This window comes from Gossypium hirsutum, chromosome D11 (genome assembly GCF_007990345.1).
Source record: "Gossypium hirsutum isolate 1008001.06 chromosome D11, Gossypium_hirsutum_v2.1, whole genome shotgun sequence".
Classification (NCBI taxonomy): Eukaryota; Viridiplantae; Streptophyta; class Magnoliopsida; order Malvales; family Malvaceae; genus Gossypium; species Gossypium hirsutum.
In genome coordinates this window covers 16,067,208-16,079,543 of record NC_053447.1, presented here as the reverse complement: position 1 = coordinate 16,079,543, position 12,336 = coordinate 16,067,208, and the positions used below count along the sequence as shown (strand labels likewise).

The window sequence follows — 12,336 nt, the reverse complement described above, 5'->3', positions numbered from 1 at the left end:
TTCGAAATAGGGGCATACGGCCGTGTCCCAGCCCATTTCCAAACTTAGGTGCTCACTGACTTGGATCACACGGCCAAGTCATACGCTCGTGTGCTAGGCCGTGTGCCACACACGACTGAGACACACACCCGTGTCTCTTCCCGTATAAAAATACCTGAGCATCCTGTTTTGAAATTTTAAAGTTGCAAGGGACACACGGCCAAACTACACGTCCATGTGTTAGCCATGTGTCTCACACGGTCTAGTTACACGCCCGTGTGTCTGGCCGTGTGGACTCAAAATGAACCTTAAACATCAAGTTTACCATTTCCTGCAATCTTGGACACTAAGAAACTCAAAAATCATTCATTCAACCAATTCAAAACACGATCAAATACATTTTAAACATGTCAAAACAATCAACCTACATATCTAACCAATGTACCCTCTTAGGTACCACAATTATATTATCAAGGAAAATCATCAAAATATCAATATAGTCCATATTATAAACCTACCAAATTCAGTCAACTTTCACCTAATTTCATGAACACTTATGCACTAATTTAAAACATGTCATACTATAGTCTTAACATAAACATATATTTATATATAACTAACTAATATTAACTTATAATCTTATTCACAATCAATCCAAAAGTTAGTTAACATTTAGATGCCCTAGGTACATGCCGACACAAAAAGGAATAACATCACCACGTTTGAGGTCGGGACCGTTGTTGGATGTTGAATCGGTGATCAAACTTAAGTACCTAACCTGCACACGAAAAACAAAACCGTACGCTGAGTATAAACTCAGTGGTATTTTTATAATCCGAATATTTTAAAGCAAAATAATATAATATGCACATTTAATCATACAATAACAATAATCATTCAATTAATCAATTCATAAACAATTCATCCATAGCATATTCACTTATAATATTTACACAATTCACGTGTCTCAATTTCATTTCACATTCAGTATTATCCAATACCATTAATAATGTCACTTCATTTAATTACCCTTATTAACACGACTCGGACTCGGACGGATACACGGATCCAACCAGAACACACCAGTTTGGTACCCAGTACCTCATTGGATAATTCGAAGCAATAAGTTGACACCCAATGTCTCATCGGCTAAACCGAAGTAAATTGGCACCCAGTGCCTTATCGAATTAATCTGAAGTAATAAATTGGTAGCCAATGTCTCATCGACTTGAAGTCGAAGAAATCCTTGAACTCTTCCAATCCAATGACACGCCATTTATATCTGACTCAGCCTAATACAGTTAATAAGATTTCAATTCACAATTCAAATGTTATAATATCCAATATTCAGATTTCACATTATTAACATATTCATATAATTTTAATTTAATATCAAAATGCTAAATACTCACCTCAATCACTTACCATAAACATTTAATCAAAATACAATAATTAATAATTTAAATTCGGATTATAGAAATACAAACCAGAAATTTCCGAGCTATTCCTCGTTGACTTTATCTTTTCCCTTATTAGTTGAGGGTTTCGGTACAACGTTAGCTACGAAATTAAAACAATTAAAATTCATCAATACAATTCAATTTAATTTCACATTGAATATTTCAATTTTTATTCAACATTTGCCTAAACTCCAATTTAGTCCCTAAATCGAGACTAACTTTATTTCTTCATAATTAATTCTATATTTTCATTAAATTTTCACTTTAAACTAGATTTAAATCTCTAATTTCTCTTAAATCACTAAATTTTGAAAATTTCACAATTTAGTCCCTAATACTCAAAATTTTGTAATTTATTCTACAATTCAATCCTTTTTCATTTCTAACTTAAAAATCTATCAATTTAGTCCCTAATACTCAAATTATTTAACATATACAACATTTAAAAACTCAATAATTTCTAAAATTTCAACATAGGTCGAGTAGTATTTAATACCGGGATTTTAAAAATATAAAAATTTCAACCCTAGTTTTTTCTCATTTCTTTCTCTTTTTCTATTCTTTCTTTCCTTATCTGTTTTGTTTCTACTTTGTTTCTTTTCTATTTCTTTTTCTTTGTTTCTTTATTTTATTTACTTTATTATTATAATATATATTTACTTAAATATTAAGTAATACATATTTTATTATTATATTCATATGTATATTATTTTTACACATGTATTCACTATTATCATCCACTTGTTGAATAAGGCTTAATTACTTATTTAGTCTCTTTACTTTTTCTTTAATCTATAATTAAACTTTCACCCTTTATGCAATTTAGTCCTTATACCTAATTACTCTCAATTCATGCAAATTCACCTAACCAAAACCTAATTAACTACGCAACTAACTTCATAAATATTTTTAATAAATATTTACGAATCCGTCTTACGAAAACGGAGACCCAAAAATATACTTTCTGATACTCGTGACTATTGGGTCATTACAGGCCTTTACCAAAACGATTCGCCATTAAAGTCACAACAATGGAGGAGGTAAAAAATATTACAGCTCTCAAGATGTACAAGTTAATAGGCTCACTCCAAACCTTTGAGCTGAATATAAAGTAAGTAAAATCGAGAAAACGAGTTTACGAAGAACGTAGCGTTCAATGCTCAAAAGGCTATCCCGACAGTGGAACAAATAGTGGAGGAAATTAATGAGATCATAAAGCAATTAGCCTTGCTCACAAAAAGCATGAAGAGGTTCGCTAGGAATGGAACTAAAGTAGATATCAATTGGACAAGGAAGAAGGATGTTCAATGTTATGAATGCAAAGGACTTGGTCATTTACAATCAAAACATATTAATACTAAGAAGAATGAGAAGTCACTCACAGTCACTTGGAGTGATGAAGGAAGTTTCGATGTCAACTATGTTGCTTTTACTACTACTACTCCAAACCATGTTCCAATAGATTTTGAAGAAGATTCAGACAATGATGATGTTCCTTTTAAATCTTTGGAGGATGCTTACAGCCATATGTTCCTTGAGGGAAGAAATTATTCTCCTTAAAAGAGAAAAAGAAAAGCTTGAAATTGTGGTCCAAGAAAAGGGTAATGCTTTGAAAGAAACCAAAAGTGAGCTAGATGATAGAAATGCTATCTTGAAGAAGTTTGGAGGCCAAATTGAGAAGCTTGATGAAATTTTGGCTTCAGGGAGAATTGAACTAGACCAAAGAGGACTTGGTTATATTAATAAAAGTAAGGAACTTATCGCTCCTCCAATTTTTTGTTAAAGTTAAATATGTGAATTCTTCTTTTTGTCATGAGGCAATGAATAAAAATATTAGAAAGACTATATGCTATTATTGTGAGAAATATGGACATATCAAACCCTACTGTTATAGAATGATGTGAGATTGAAAGAAGTTCAATTCTACTGCAAAACTTGTTAGAACAATGAATGGAACAAGAAGATCATACTATAGGCAGATTTGGGTAACGAAGGATCGAACACATATGAGTAATGAAGACCAACATTTGATTAATGCTTGTGTGAAACATGATGTTGCAAATCATGGTGACCATGCTAAAGATTTATCGAGGGTTGAAGAAACGCCATCTAAGTTCCGTAGAAAAATTACTGTTGTTCCACAAGCTACAACTCCTTTTGTTGATAAGGTAACATTCAATCTCATCTGTTAAATTAGCTTTATTTGATAAGTTATTTTGATATAACAAACAAAAATATTTTTAAATGTAAAATTTATTTTTAGTACAAAGAATTAATAAAGTTCAAAGCATAAAAATTATTTCAGGACTTCCAAACATATTAGAAAATGTTTTGAACACTTAGAATATTTTGAACAAAGTTCAAAAACAATGTTAAAGTCTTAAAATTTATTAAAACTATCTTAAAACAATTAAAAAACTACCCCTACAAAAAGCATCGATATTTTCCCAAAGGTATCGATATTACCATAATTTTTATCGATTGATCATTTTTTATTAATACCAAAACTACTATTTGACTTGAATAAAAAATTAAACAAAAACAATAAGTATCAATACTTTTAAAATTATATCGATACCTGTTGATTTATATCGATACTAAATTTTACCGATACCATTTTTGCATTCTATGATCTGTCAAAAACTAACAAAAAGTATCGATACCCATTAAAAATATAACGATACCTTTTATATAAGGAATTTTTAGTATTAAAAATAATTTCTTTAAAGAATTTTTTCTCTACAACTTTCTCTTGAATTCAAGTGTGTGAAAAATAATGATCCAAGGTTCTCTTTATATAGAGAGAGTTTAGAGAGTTCAACTTTGATTCAACTTAATCACTTTAATATTAAATTTATATAATACTTATCAAGATAAATATAAAATTAAAATTAATTTTAAGATAATCACTTTAATATTAAATTAATAATATACTATTAAGATAGGTATTAAATTAAATTTATTAAAATAATATTATTTTTGAAATAGTTAATTTGAAATCAAATTATCCAGTAGAGTCCCAATAGGAGCGTGATTCCATCCATCGTGTTCGACGATGCCATTGCAGGTGTGATACCCTCACGACACCTCGAGTCGGTTCAGCTATTGCTTATTCATTCAAGGCCAGTGACGACTCGACTAGTCTTGTCCTACCACCGGTTGGACTGTCTATCTAGTTTTACATACTAGGCCTGATTCAACCAGTTTTTTGGTCTCAGTCTCGATTTTGGGTTCTTGAGCTCAATTTTTGATATAAGGTCTAATTTTCAAGTTTAATTATCCATTGGGCCAATTGTCTAACTTGAAAATTAATTTTCAAAACATCATATTTATTTTAATTAACTTGATTAATTTAATTTTACTTGATCAAAATTAATTTTCTCAAAAATCACTTAGATTTTCCAAATGAATTTTTCAAGAAAATTCTTGAATCAAATTCTCTAGTTGAACAATTCTCACGACTGCCTAATTTAATTCCACATCGAATAAATCGACTCAATTAAATTATTTACAAAGTTATAGAATTTTCTTCTAATCCAAATGTAATCCGATTGAGTTTTTGTTGAGCTAGCGGAGAGACCAATCAAATATATAGAATTAGGCTCGAGTAATTGCAATTATGTCCAGAAGGATCAGTCTGATAATTTATTTTAATTAACTTGATTAATTTAATTTTACTTGATCAAAATTAATTTTCCCAAAAATCACTTAGATTTTCCAAATGAGTTTTTCAAGAAAATTCTTGAATCAAATTCTCTAGTTGAACAATTCTCACGGCTGCCTAATTTAATTCCACATCGAATAAATCGACTCAATTAAATTATTTACAAAGTCATAGAATTTTCTTCTAATCCAAATGTAATCCGATTGAGTTTTTGTTGAGCTACCGAAGGGACCAATCAAATATATAGAATTAGGCTCGAGTAATTACAATTATGTCCAGAAGGATCAGTCTGATAATTTGCAATTTACTTAATCATGGAGTAAGTTCACAAGAAGTACCATGATTGAAAATTCCTTATTATATACTATTTACAAAAGTGATTCAATCAACTGTTTTGTCTAATGACCTCGTTATGTGTGTTTTACTCTCATATGATATCCTTGATTCCTTTGAGTTAAATTCATTCACTCAATAAAATCTTATTTTTTCTCATTGTCACCATTATGTCTTTTTAATGATTAATATGATCACTATCAACAAATAATTGTGACAAATTGCTCGATCGAATAAGCAACCCATGGTCACGTTCTATATTTATCAATCCACACAATGCCAATGAGAGGATATCGTTAACTCTTTAATTGAGTTATGAATTCCATTATTGCTAGTAAAATCATACCATGCACAAGTCATGTACCCAACATACCAACTATGAGCTCGATCATCTTTAGAGCAAAAGCCTCCATTTATATTAAAGAACATGAGTTACTTACGCATGGTCAGTAGCTAACTCAGGATTTAGGTAAATCACACCATGAATGTCACATGTAAATTAATTCACAAACAGATTCAGAATTAATTCATCTTGGATCCAGTCCAATGTATCATTCTTCTAATGAGTACATCTATATCTCTACCCATGGACTCAACTGCTTCGATAGCCAAGACTAGTCATCTCTCCAATTGGAATTGTAGACAACATAATAGTCCTTCCAAGTATTTGAATCAAATGCTCACTTTGATTCTTTTACGGGATTACAGACCCGTCTAGATTATCTACTAAATTAAGTTATCTTTCTCGCAATGTAAACATTATTACAGTGCCACTTATAATCAGTTTGAACTTAGATAATTAAAGAGCTAATATTTGCTCACAATTTTGCTATGCATGTAAAATATGAAAGACAGAAAAAAAAGACATAATAGTGAAATGTGAAATTAATTTTATTTATTTATTTATCGTTTAAATACATAGAAAATAATTACATGTTTACTACAATATGTTTCCCAACAGACGCACCTTAATCCTTTTCTCTTCCAGGACGAACCAAAGAAGAAAATGAAGAAATAACAAAAAAAATAAAAAGTAATATCGGAGAATAATTTCCCTCTTTATATGGTCCTCCCGCTCTGCCTTCACCAAAACCAATTCAACAGAAATCTGTAGGTATCCCTAATCATCGCATCCTCCATTAAGGAAATTCTAGTTCAAAATTAATCGAACTAAAGTTTGAAATCCAACCTTTCCTCAACCAGTCTGCCAATTCCCCTTTTTTCCCACTAGAGCCCGCTCAAATTGTAAGCTTTTCAAATTAATAACCAAAATCAAGATTTTGACTTAAACCTAACATTATGGGGTGTGACATAATTTTTAAATTATTTGTTAACTTAGCATATAAGAAAAAGGCTTAACACACAAATTGGTACCTAAACTATATCATTTTTCCATCTTGATACCTAAACTACTTTTTCCCCAAGTTAATACCTCCATTAGTCCAACTATTAGTCAAACGCATTCATGAAAGATACATTGTGTGAAAAAACAAGTCTATTCATAGATGATATCCCATTGCTCCAATGATAACATTGACATCACCTACTCTCAAATTCAATTTTAAACTAGTTTATTGCCCAATTTTCTAACCAAGAAAGACGCATGGCATGCCATCCTAACAAAGCTTACATGAAAATTTAGGAGTTAAAAATGAAAAATCTGGTAGTTATTGAATAAAATGTCATGCATCTAAATCAAACTGCTAATTTAAAAATTAATATTAAGATAATTTCAAGTCATATATGCAATATATGAATATATTTGAATTTATACCTATAATGCAAAGAGGAAAAATTTGCAAATTGTACATCTTCACAAAGTTAACAAGCAAGTTGTTTTTTTTTTGAAAATGTATTCATATAATGGATTAGATCAAAACATGAGAAAATCATACTGAATTAATTCAAATATTGGTTAATAATAAAGATTATTGAAAAATATTATTAAATATTTATTAATAATAAAAATTATTGAAATAATATTAAAATATGTTAATATTATTTTTATTTAATAAGGATAATTTTGTAAAGTATCATTTTATTCTCAGGAATGTGTTGAATGTACCAAACATGAGATTTTAATCAATACCTACAAACGTTATAAAGTAACATTCCCAGTAATGATATTCTCCTCAATCACAATCCATTGAAATCTTAACATAGGAAAATAAAAAAAAAATTATTCAGTACTTATAAGTGTATATCAAACATTGTAAAGCAACTTTTCCAGTATTGACATTCTCATCAATCATAGCTAATTGAAAATAGCAAAAAATTGTTATTGGAGTTTTACCAATTAAAAAATAAGTATAAAATAAGAAAAATTATATAAAATAAACACTCAATATGGATATTATTATATTTGTAAATTTCTATAAATAGTTTTAATTAAATAAAAATGATTTTTTAAAGTTAAAATTTTTTTATCTTATAATGGGACCATGTATATTAAATAAAATAAAATTATAAGAAATTTAAAAAAAAAAGAAATTGAACAATTATAATCTTCTCTAGAAATTAATTACAAATTTTGAAATTCTCTAATTTATTTACCCAAATAAGTAAAACCTTATACAAATAATTTTCCTCACCCAAACATACCTAATAGTCATTTTCTTTTGTTTTACATGTTAAAAAAAAAAACTCTCAAACTATAATAACTTATTTGAATAAGCTTTTATAAATAAGTCCCTTTTCTTTAATCTGTGCTCATAAAAGCCCTTATATTTAATTACTTAGACATTTTTTACATGGAAATAAATTGTTGGCTTGGATAGGCACATAATTTTTTTATTACCTTTTTTAAAGTTTATCACAAATCTAGTGGTGATAAAAATACAATGTAAATCTATAACTTCAGAATAATTGTACTTTATTAATATTATTGAAATAAGTGATTATAGCTTAAGAGCTTATGTAAATACAAGAAATATTATATATAAGGTTTATTTAAATAAGTCAATGTAACTAGGGTTTATTTATGTACAAAATTATTATAAGAATTTATCTAAATAAGTCATTATAATTTAATTTTTTAAAATAAATAAACATTTTCTTTTTTATTTTAACGCTCGTTGCTAGGGGTGAGCATTTGATCAAATCGAATCGAATTGAATCGAAAATTTTCGAGTTAATCGAGTTTTCGAGTCTCATTTTATCATCCTAACTTTATTTGAAGTTTTCTCGAATCGAGTCGAGTGAGATGGAATTCGAATCGAATCGAATCGAATATATTTGTTCGAGTTAAATTTTAAAAAATAATTTTGGGTCCTTGTAACCATTGTCACCCATCGTAATAAAATTTGTCCACCTTAATCAAAATTTTTATTAACTTTCATCACTTCATAATTTATTTATTAATTTTTTATATATTGGTTAGCTTCTTTGCTTGCTTAGTTGTTTCAATTATCTTCAGATTCTTGTCACTATGTAATTTAGAATTAAAAAACATATTAAATGTAAAAATATGATTTTTTAATAAAAGTTATTTTAAAAATAAAATGTGAAATTGATACCAATATAAAGTTTTAACACGAATATTTTATGGCATAATTAATAATTCAATTTTAATATAAATATTCAATATGACTAAACAATTCAATAATATAAATAATATAAAATGTGAAATTTAATTTAATAATATAAATAGTAGATATAAATAAAACTATTACTACTTATGTTTAGTGATTTTTTTTGGATAATTTTGATTTTTTATTTGAGAGTAAAGGGTGAGAAGTAAAAGTTTAGGGGAAAAATAAAAAAGTTTTGGGAATAAAAGTTTGAGGGAAAGTAAATAGGGGGAGTAAAATTTTGGAGGGAAAATATTTAAAAAAAAATTGGAGGGGGGAGGGTTTGGGATAGATGAGAGGTGAGATGGGAAGGGAATAAAAGTTTTAGGGGAAAAGTGGGAGAGAGTAAAAATTTTGGGGGAAAATAAAAGGTTTTGAGGGTTTTTGAGAGTAAAATTTTGAGAAAAAATAAATGGGAGAGTAAAATTTTGGTGGGAAATGGATTTTGGATAGATTGGGGGGTTGGGAGGGGAGGGGAGTAAAAGTTTTAGGGGGAAAGTGGGAAAGAGTAAAAGTTTTGAGGGAAAAGTAAAAAGGTTTGGGAGTTTGGGGTAAAAATGTAAAATATTATAGTTTGATATTCGAATTATTCGAATTATTCGAGTTATTCGAATTCGAATTCGAAAACTCAACTCGATTCGAACTCGAAATTCGAAAAAAAAATTCAAGTTGATTCGAATAACTCGAATAACTCGATTCGTTTAACTCAAAATTCGAATTTTTTTTCGATTTTTTCGAGTCGAATCGAGTTTTGCTCACCCCTACTCGTTGCTATATTTGAATTGAAATATATCTCATCATGGAGATTTAGTTTATGGATCCAATGTAGCTGTTTAACTTCAATAAAAAAATACATGAAATTATATATCAAATAACAAAATATATAATATAAAATTCCTCCTCTCATTTCATTCTCCTAAAAAATAGCCGAAGGATTATGTTTTGATTTCTTTGTTAATTTAGGTAAAATACACCAACTAAAGCAGTATCCCCTAGGGATGTGAATTCTCGATACTTTCCCCCACTAATTATGTCTAAAACCTGAAAAAGTACCCAAAACAAACACGCCTGTCACTTCCCCAAGCTAGATTACATTCCTCCCTTCGTTCCCTATGCCCTAAACAACATCACTACCCTTGGTTTCACCATACGCTGCTATGCACCAAAATCCCATAGGTGTATAGTGATGTCCCTACAGCTGCTACGTGCCTATCATCCGCCACCATCGCGTTTATAGCCTCTATGTTCTCATTCAAACTATACAAGTATTGCCCCTGCTCTATCTCCTACGTCCTTACCACACCCACGCTGCACATTAGCGCGTACCCTAAGTTCACGCAACCAATGGCGTTACTATGCCGTGTGTGGAATCTACACACCTCCTCTAATGTACCAGCGCGGCGGACGATAGCCCTCCTACGGTTGTCAACCGTGATAAACGCCTCGTTGTTGGTGTCGAAACAAGTCACTCTAAGTCCTCTTCTATGCTGCTGATCGTACAATGTGAACTTTGGTTTATCAAGTCCAGAATCATGTAACTCGAATCCGTACATGCCACAGCCGATTCCTGACTTGTCATCCTCACTCGGCCTATGGTTTCAGTGAACTCAGTCAACATGTGCCACCCCATCACGGCTTCTGGGTCAGTCAATGATGCGTTCAGGTAGACTAGCTCTTCAGTGTTACCATCCCAAATGTGGAAAGCATGGCCAGGGACGCCTGCGTAAAGGCCAACCCACGAGCGCCCACATCTGGTGAAGTCCACCAATGCACCGTCGTCCAAGACGTTGCCTATATGGGCCCAGCGAGCAAGGGGCTGCCCATCTATTATGGCCATGTGGATGTTGCCATCCAAGGTGGAGAAAATGATTCTGGGGTGTGAGATGACAATGCCGGATACGACGCGTAAGAAGCGACCAAAACGGTCGCCGTGCTGGGGGAGAAAAGTGTTGACATGTTACCGGGTGGCAAGCTCGAAAAGGCGAACGGTACCATCATCAAAGCCGCAAACTAGGTGGGTGTCAGATAGGGTGAGACAACGGCATGTAAGCTCATCCGGTAAGTCAACGTCGGAAGGATCGAAGTGGAGGGTGACGTGAACTGAAGAAATAAGTAGGAAGGAAGCAGAAGAAAAGAAAGAAGGAAAAGAAGAAAAAAATAAGGTATTTTGGTTTATTTCTTTTTAAATAGAATGTAGAGTTTTGTTAGTAATTTTATTATTTGAAAGTTATTTTGTCAGGTTATTAATTTTGTTAGCTTCTGAATGAAAAATTCTCCATTAAAATTTTTATGTAATTTGTTTACATTTTGAAACTGTTTTAAGAAATTTGAAATTCTTTTTAACAGATCTAGTATTGAAAATGGAGAATTAGTTTTTTGTATGTGTTTATTTCGATGGGGAAATTTTGACAATAACTGTGGGATGTATATTTGAATGTCGCAAACAAGTAGCAATGAGATTTGATAGAAATATCTCATTTGATGATATGAAGGAAAAAATTAGTGAAAAAATTTATAGACGTTGTGGGAGAAGGATATCAAAAGTTTTCTACAAGTTTTCAGTTTCAACAAATCCAATAAAATTTACCGAAATGGAACTTGTAGACGATGAAGACGTGGAGACAATGGTCGCTCTTTATTGTTGGACTCAGAGTAACAAAAATGCACTGATTCAGTTATTTGCTGAGTTAGCCGGTGTGGAGGCAACTGAAGATCCCACTCTATTAGGTGAAGAAGATGGAGTTGAAGCGCCATGTATGGTGGTTCCGGTATCGTATGTTGATAGTCAATCAACTATAAATGGGATAAATATTGATCTTAATGCTGCAGCCGAGACTGATGTAATTGGTGATGATGTATACTATAGTAGTGATCCTGTTGATTACGAAGTGGATAGTGAGAGTGATCCCAACGCGGATGAGGTCCCGGATGATATTGACGAGGAAGGCGTGAATGAGGATGGAAACGTTAATGCGTATTCAGTCGAAAACCAGATTCATCGTATTATGATACACAATAATCCTAGGGCATACATGTCTCGGATAGACCCTGATGCGGCACGAGCAACTAAGTTTCTAGAGTACCCTGAAATACCACATGCTAACCGAATGGGCGTATATTCTGATCCAGAGGAGTTATACGTGGGCCAGAGTTTTGAAAGTAAGGAAGAATGCATGTTTGCAATTAAGCGGTATAGAATGAATATATCAGTAGATTAAAAGTCATCAAGTCTAAACCAACATTATATATTGGAGAGTGTTGAAGGTCGGCAGAAGGCTGCAATTGGCGGATACGAGCTGCATTTATGCAGAAGTCGCAGATGTGGGAGATA

At 31.2% G+C, this 12,336-nt stretch overlaps 1 pseudogene; it reads right to left on the bottom strand.

The window, feature by feature from the left end:
• Positions 1-10,160: 10,160 nt before the first annotated feature.
• On the bottom strand, positions 10,161-11,759 carry LOC107910976 (transcriptional regulator STERILE APETALA-like; annotated as a pseudogene).
• Between the last annotated feature and the right edge of the window lie 577 nt (positions 11,760-12,336).